Raw genomic sequence first — 7,155 nt, 5'->3', positions numbered from 1 at the left:
ACCTCCCCTCCTCCTTCTAATTGGGCGCTTGCGTCACGCTACACGGAAGCGGAAGTTATGTGCCAGAAGGCGGAGGCGGATTGCTGTATTGTCCCTGACCCATACACCTGCTGCTCTGTGTTTGGTATCGAGGAGCAGATACTTGTATTGTAACGAAGCCCAGTTTACTGTGTTTAGTGGAGTTTGCTGGGAGTGGTGATCCCACAGCAGCCACTTTACCTTTATTAAAGGAGACATATAGGATAAATTAAAAAGAAAACTAATTTTGTAGGCAATTATAAGTGATATATGGTATTGCTTTTACATGGTGCTAAAAATTAATATCCCCTTTATTAGAGTTCCCTATAGATGCTCTCTGGTCCCTATTTCAAACGAGGGTGGGTGTGTCCTAACCCAGCCAGAAGCACAGTAGGAGGGGGACAGCCAATCACAACCCTGCAGTCACACAAGCACAGACAGGATTCAGTTCCCTATCAGGTCCTGCTAGCTGCTGATTGGTTCCTGTACTACAGTGCAGAGAGCTGAGAGCCGCCGGCTCCCCTGCACAGCCTGGGAATTCAGGGAGCAGGAAGTGGAAGAGAAGGGAGGGATTATTAGGGTTTTTGCAGAAATATTTAATAAACCAGCCTGAGACACTACTTTTTATATATATTTATATATATAAATGCATAGAATATATATAGCGCTATAGTAAACTGCTTTGTATTTAGCAGTTTTAGCTACTTTCCTTTGTGGGCTGATACCACAAATGAGCTCTCTTTCTCAGGGGCAAGCCCTCGCAGCGGGGTGGACTCAGGGTGTTGTGTAACTGTAACTATGTGCAATAGCACAATGATGGGTGCCAGTAGTTCTTTAACGGTTGAACATAGAACTGTATTTATTGAACAATAGCACATAGGTCATTCAGCACATTGATCCACAATGGAGCATAGAATATACACAGCATACCTCCCAACTGTCCCTTTTTCGGAGGGACAGTCCCTCTTTTGACAGCTCAACCCGCAGTCCCTCATTTGTACTGGAAAGTCCCTCTTTTCTCTGCACTGAACAGCCAGAAAAAGAAACAAAGTTTCTCACTTAATTGGCTTTTAGCAGAGAGCCCAGAATAGCTAACAGGTGCAAATAAGATACTTTGTAACAATTTTGAGACAGAAAAACACAGTTTAGACAAGGAGAAATATTTTCAAACTTTCATAACCTGCCAAATTTTGTAAAACAAACATGGTAATTAGGGGGTGTGGCCACAGAAAGGGGTGTGTTCAAAAATTGCTGCGCTACATGCGAAAAAAAATGTTTTGTCCCTCTTTTTACTTCCAAAATGTTGGGAGGTATGAACAGCAGCATAAAGGAAGCATATACTCACAGCACATATAGGCTGAATCCCCACAGGCTAGGGAATACACAGCAGAGAGTAAGTTGGCAGCATGTGATGGGTATTGCCCAGTTTTCAGGATATCTTCCAGTGACAGACTAGGGGAATTCCTATCATCCCTAATCTCAACACTTTAGTCCTTACTCCAGGTCAGTAATACCCTGGGATCTTAATCCCTCTAATCCCCTCGGCGGAGCCTTGAGCTGCTCAACTATTTAGCCTCTCTCACTCCTAGAGTGATCTATAATTGAGTATAGCTGTCTAATTACTAGGTCCAAAGCAGCCTAGGGTCGACACTACCCATTCCCTTCCAGCCTGATTGGTTGGGCTAAAGTAATGGACCCAGAGCACATGGTTCCTCAACCTTTTATACTCTGGCACAGTGCCATCTGGTGTACACTGTGAGAACTACAGGGGTTACATAAGCACAAGGTCCCCATAAGGACCTTTTAGGCGACCATATAACTAGGGATGTGCCTGACTGTAATGTGTAAGGGTGTCTAAGATTTTCACATCCCTACATATATATATATATATATAATCCAACTGAAGTAGGAACGCACAACCAAAAGGGTAATCCGAATGCTGGGTGCCAGGCCGTAAAACTTTTACAAACATCTCCATTGTGGACAGCACTCCATAATCAAACAAACTGAGTAAAGCATTAGATCATTGAAAGGTTTATTGGTGGACCAACGTTTCAATTCCGCACAGGAATCTTCGTCAGGTATATATATAGATAGATAGATATAGATATATACGACATTTGGTCATATTCGGGCAATGTTGCACAGTTGAATACGACAAGATTTTGCAAGTGTTTGAATGTGTGGTGAAAAAGACAGATGCGAGTCTAGGATAACTCCTAGGCAGCGTGCCTGTGTGGTGGAATGAAAGGTGGTGTTGTTTACTGTGAGTGATATCTGAGGGACAGGGGAAGATCTTGGAGGAAATATAATGAGTTATTTGAGAGGTTCAGTTTCAGGTGGCGCTGTGTCATCCAGGAGGAAACAGCAGAGAGACAGTCTGTGACTTGGGAAAGGACAGAATTAGAAAGATCAGGAGTAGAGAAGTCGAGTTGGGTGTCATCAGCATAAAGGTGATACTGAAGTCCAAACGACTGAATACGTTTTCCTAGTGAAGTTGTATAGAGCAAGAACAGCAGAGGGCCTAGAATCGAGCCTTGAGGAACTCCCGATAGAGAGAGGGAACGTAATAGTAGAAGTAGAGTTAGAGAAGGCAACATTAAAGGAACGGTCAGACAGATAAGATGTAAACCATGAAAGAGCAGTATCACAAATGCCAGATGAGTGTAGAATGTCTAGGAGGAGTGTGTGGTCAACTGTGTCAAAGGCTGCAGAGAGATCTAGTAGGATGAGTATGGAATAGTGACCTTTAGACTTTGCCAGTAGAAGATCATTACTTTGGTTACTTTGGTGAGTGCAGTTTCAGTTGAGTGTGATGGGCAGAAGCTAGATTGCAGGGGGTTGAGAAGGAAGTTATAAGTGAGATGCTGGTTCTAGGGTTGCCACCCGGCCGGTATTTTACCGGCCTAGCCGGTAAAACACCTGCCAAGGCCGGGGCCGGTATTACAAATTTACCGGCAATGCAGTTGCTGGTAATTTGTAATATCCTTTAAAAAAAAAAAAGCCCTCTTCCTGCCCTCATTTGTGCAGAACTTACCTTTTTTGCAGTGTTCTTCACATCGCCGCGATGTTGCCCCGCCCCTTTTTGTGTCATACTGCGTAGCCCTGACCCTTTTTGCAGCATGGACCGCCTCCTTTTTGTACCCGCCCCCCACCGGCCGGTTATTTTTTTCACTAAAGGTGGCAACCCTAGCTGGATCAGGCATTTGTAAACAAGCCTTTCTAGTAATTTGGATGCGAATGGAAGATGGCAAACCGGACGATAGTTAGCGGGAGAGCTGGCATCAAGGGATGTTTTTTGAGGATAGGAGTGATTAGTGCTTGTTTATATAAGGATGGAAAAGTACTAGTAGAGAGTGCAAGATTAAATAGGTGGGTAAGTGCAGGAGAGCTGGATTGAGGAGATTGGATTGAGGAGGCAAGAGGGTATAGGGTCAAGGGAACAGATTGTGAGTTTTGAGCAGGCTAGAAGTTTGCTAACTTCATCTAGTGTTGCAGGGGTGAAGGAGTGCAAAGTGGATGTGAGTGGACTGCACGTTAGTCTGAGATTGTTGTCAGACAGTATGCTCAGCCTAATGAGATTGATTTTTTCATTAAAGAAATGAGCAAGATCTTGGGCAGTTACATTAAGGGGTGGAGGGGGTGGAGGGGGCATAGGAGTGAGTTAGAGGACAGAGTGGAAATTAAAGTAGAGAAGTATTGTTCTTTAGCTAATGATAGAGCTCGATTGTAGCAGGAGAGCATGAATTTAAAGTGGATGAAGTCAGGATCAGTTTGTGACTTTCTCCACCGTTGCTCAGCTGATCTACTACATCTTCTGAGGTACCGAGTTACACCAGTTTGCCAGGGTTGGGGTTTAGCTGGTCGCCTGTGATGGGTGATAGAAGGTGCAAGGGAGTCAAGAGCTGTTGAAAGGGCATCGTTGTATAGAGAAGCTGCCATATTGGGACCTAAATAGAGCACTGCCGCCAAATGCACGAAGAATGCCCAAGTGTTAGAGCTGTTAAGAGCAATAGCTTTGATTAGATGTTAGTTAAAGGAAAACTATACCCCCCAAACAATGTAGGTCTCTATAAAAAGATATTGCATAAAACAGCTCATATGTAAAATCCTGCTTCATGTAAATAAACCATTTTCATAATAATATACTTTTCTAGTAGTATGTGCCATTGGGTAATCATAAATAGAAAATTGGCATTTAAAAAAATAAGGGCCGCCCCCTGGGATCGTAGGATTCACTGTACTCACAAACATACCAACAAACCATACATGTTAGGTCACATGAGCCAATTAACAGACAGAGGTGTGTCTTTTGCTTCCTCACTTCTTCCTGTTACAGTTAGAGTTGTAGTATTTCTGGTCAGGTGATCTCTGAGACAGCACAGAGACCATCAAAATGGTGGCTCAAGGCAAGAGATGTAAAAGGGCAATATTTACTTAAATATATATTCCAGTTTGGTAAGATTCTTTAATATGCCACTTAATATGATATGAACTATCTGTTGCTTAAGTGTTCATTTGGGGGGTATAGTTTTCCTTTAAGTAATCTAATTATTGGCACTGAAGCTCCTGGCAATCACGCAGTGTTATGCTCTTTAGGTGCTACACGTGGTGTTTAGGTGTATAAACACAGGCATAGAAATGCGAATCAGCTGTTCTCAGCCTGCACATAGGGTAGAACTCAATGGGCGATTTCAGGACGATCCGATGTGCTGAGCAAAAATGTAGGCGTCAAGTCGGATGCAACGGAAATAAGGTAAGCAACAGGAACGTCGGATGGTGTTGCATCGTTCGTCCAATACGACACGACTGTCGAATGCAGACAGCAGACGCTGCACGCAGTGGGAAACTCTGCTTCCAAATATACTTAACTAACAGGCAGAAAACAATGGTTTTACCATCAGGTAACACATTCATGGGCCCTAGAGATGGTGAACCACAACTACTACCATCCCATGAACAGAATTTATATTTCAGATCAGGATGCCACTGGTCCCGCATCTAAAGGATACACAATGTCATGCCAATGCAAATTTAAACTTGGATCCACCTCAAAACAATAGGCAGTGTTTAAATTATACTATGACTTCGATTTTTGTGTCTGGTTATATATTGCTAATGCTAAAACCCTATGGAAAAACACAAGGTGTAGAAAATTAGACCCATTATACCTTACAACAACAAATTCATACCTTGCAGCACAGATATAAACACGGTTGCCTCCTTAGATAATAGATCTAGCAGGTGGGCACAAAGGATCCTTTTTTGACCTTTGGGAAGTGATAGAACAATGGAATTCCAGAATGTAGAGAAAATAGACAATTGACAAATAGCTTTTAATACTACTAATAACAGCTGTTCAAATTGAGCTACCAAAAAAAAAAAAAGGGTGCTGTTATGAACACTTTTGCAATTTTTTACATGAATAATTTTTCTAAATATCATTATTTACACTGCAAATATAAGGGCCACCTGCTGGTCAGTTCTGCTGATCGCCAGACAGTCTGAAAGAAATTTCAGAAGATGTTGCTCTGCTTAGAAAAGAACAAAGAAAAGTGACCCAATGTTTCACTGGTCTTTTCTAAGCAGAGTAAAATCATAACAATTTCCTTGTTTGAAACTACAGGTTGGTAGAACTGCCCAGTAGGTCGAGCTGTTGTTAACAGTCTTTTAGGGGCAGATTTATCAAGGGTCGAATTTCAAGTTTATGGGAGTTTCTAAAAACTCCCATCAACTCCCATCAACTCAAAATCCGGAAAAAAAACGACCAATCGAAATTTATTTTAAAAAAATAGAATTTTTTAGAAACGGGCGAATTTTTTTTAAAAAGTCCATCAAATGACTCCAAATTGATTATAGGATGTTCCCCACAGGCCCCATACACAGATTTGGCAGGTTTTAGATGGCGAATAGTTGAATTCGAATTCTTAAAGGGACAGTACATGATAAATTTCAAAATTTGAATTTCGCATTTTTTCAAATCGAATTTGGACTATTCCCTAGTCAAATTACACTAACAACCCTTGATAAAATCTGCCCCTAAATGTATGTAATAACTGCTAAATTGAAAAACAAAGTGAATGCAAATTGCAAACATGTTTAGAAAAGCTCTTTCAGCAATTGTACAGTCATTTGTTTTAAGGGTTTACAGTTCTTTTTTTTTTTTTTTTCTGTTTATTGAAGTTCACACAAAAATGTGACAGAATGCAATGCTTTGTCCTGTCTATACAAACAACAATAAAAATCTTTACTGAGATACATTCTCGTCTGTCTCATTATATCTCGTGTACATACCTTTTTGTGTTTTAAATGTTTTTTATATTTCCTTATATAGGGGAAAAAAAGAGGGGAAAGGGGGGGGTGGGGTTGAGTGAGACCTTTCGGTGGTTGAGATATTATATTCGTCTTTGCAACAATCCTTCTCTGTAGAGCCAAATATTCCACACGTCCTCAAATTTACTGAGCCTATTATTCATTAAAGCAGTAAGTTTCTCCAAAGGTTTACAGTTCTTTTAATCACTAAAATAGAGGAAAATAAACATGGTTGCCACCTGTCCGGTTTTCACCCAGACAGCCCAGTTTTCAGGAGGGCTGTCCCGGTGGAAACTGCCTGTCTGGATTTCCAAATTAGAAAATCTGGACAGGGCTTTAAAGTGAATGATGCAGTGATCAGCCAATCGTGATTGGCACGTAATCAGACCCCCCACGATCAGACCCACCCCCAACATCGCTGGTCCCGACCCTAAAAGCACCCCCACCCGGTCTGCCACTCAGCAAAAGGTGGTGACCCTAAACAAAAAGGAGCCATTAAGGAAATCAGTGCCTATGGGCTACATGTATTAAAGGGTGCAAGTTAAAACTTGGGAGTATTCTCACAAAATGAAAATTAAATAAACAAGATTCATCACAGCATCAACAGTTTACTAAAGGGAGAGTGAGAACATTGTTGGTGAATTAACTCCGTATTGGCCGATCTGCACATCTTTTACCAGCTGAAATTTCCCCAGCGAATATTCACCAAGGATTTATTAGTATCAATTCTCGCAAATAGAAACTTCTCTCACAAGTGTACTTGAGGATTTTTAGCCCCCGTTAGTGAATTGAGGAGAACTTTGGCGGCGAGAGCTTGATCTTACT

The sequence above is a fragment of the Xenopus laevis genome, chromosome 9_10L, assembly GCF_017654675.1.
Source record: "Xenopus laevis strain J_2021 chromosome 9_10L, Xenopus_laevis_v10.1, whole genome shotgun sequence".
Lineage (NCBI taxonomy): Eukaryota > Metazoa > Chordata > Amphibia > Anura > Pipidae > Xenopus > Xenopus laevis.
The sequence above is the reverse complement of the archived record's forward strand: the minus strand, read 5'-3'. Positions refer to the sequence as shown.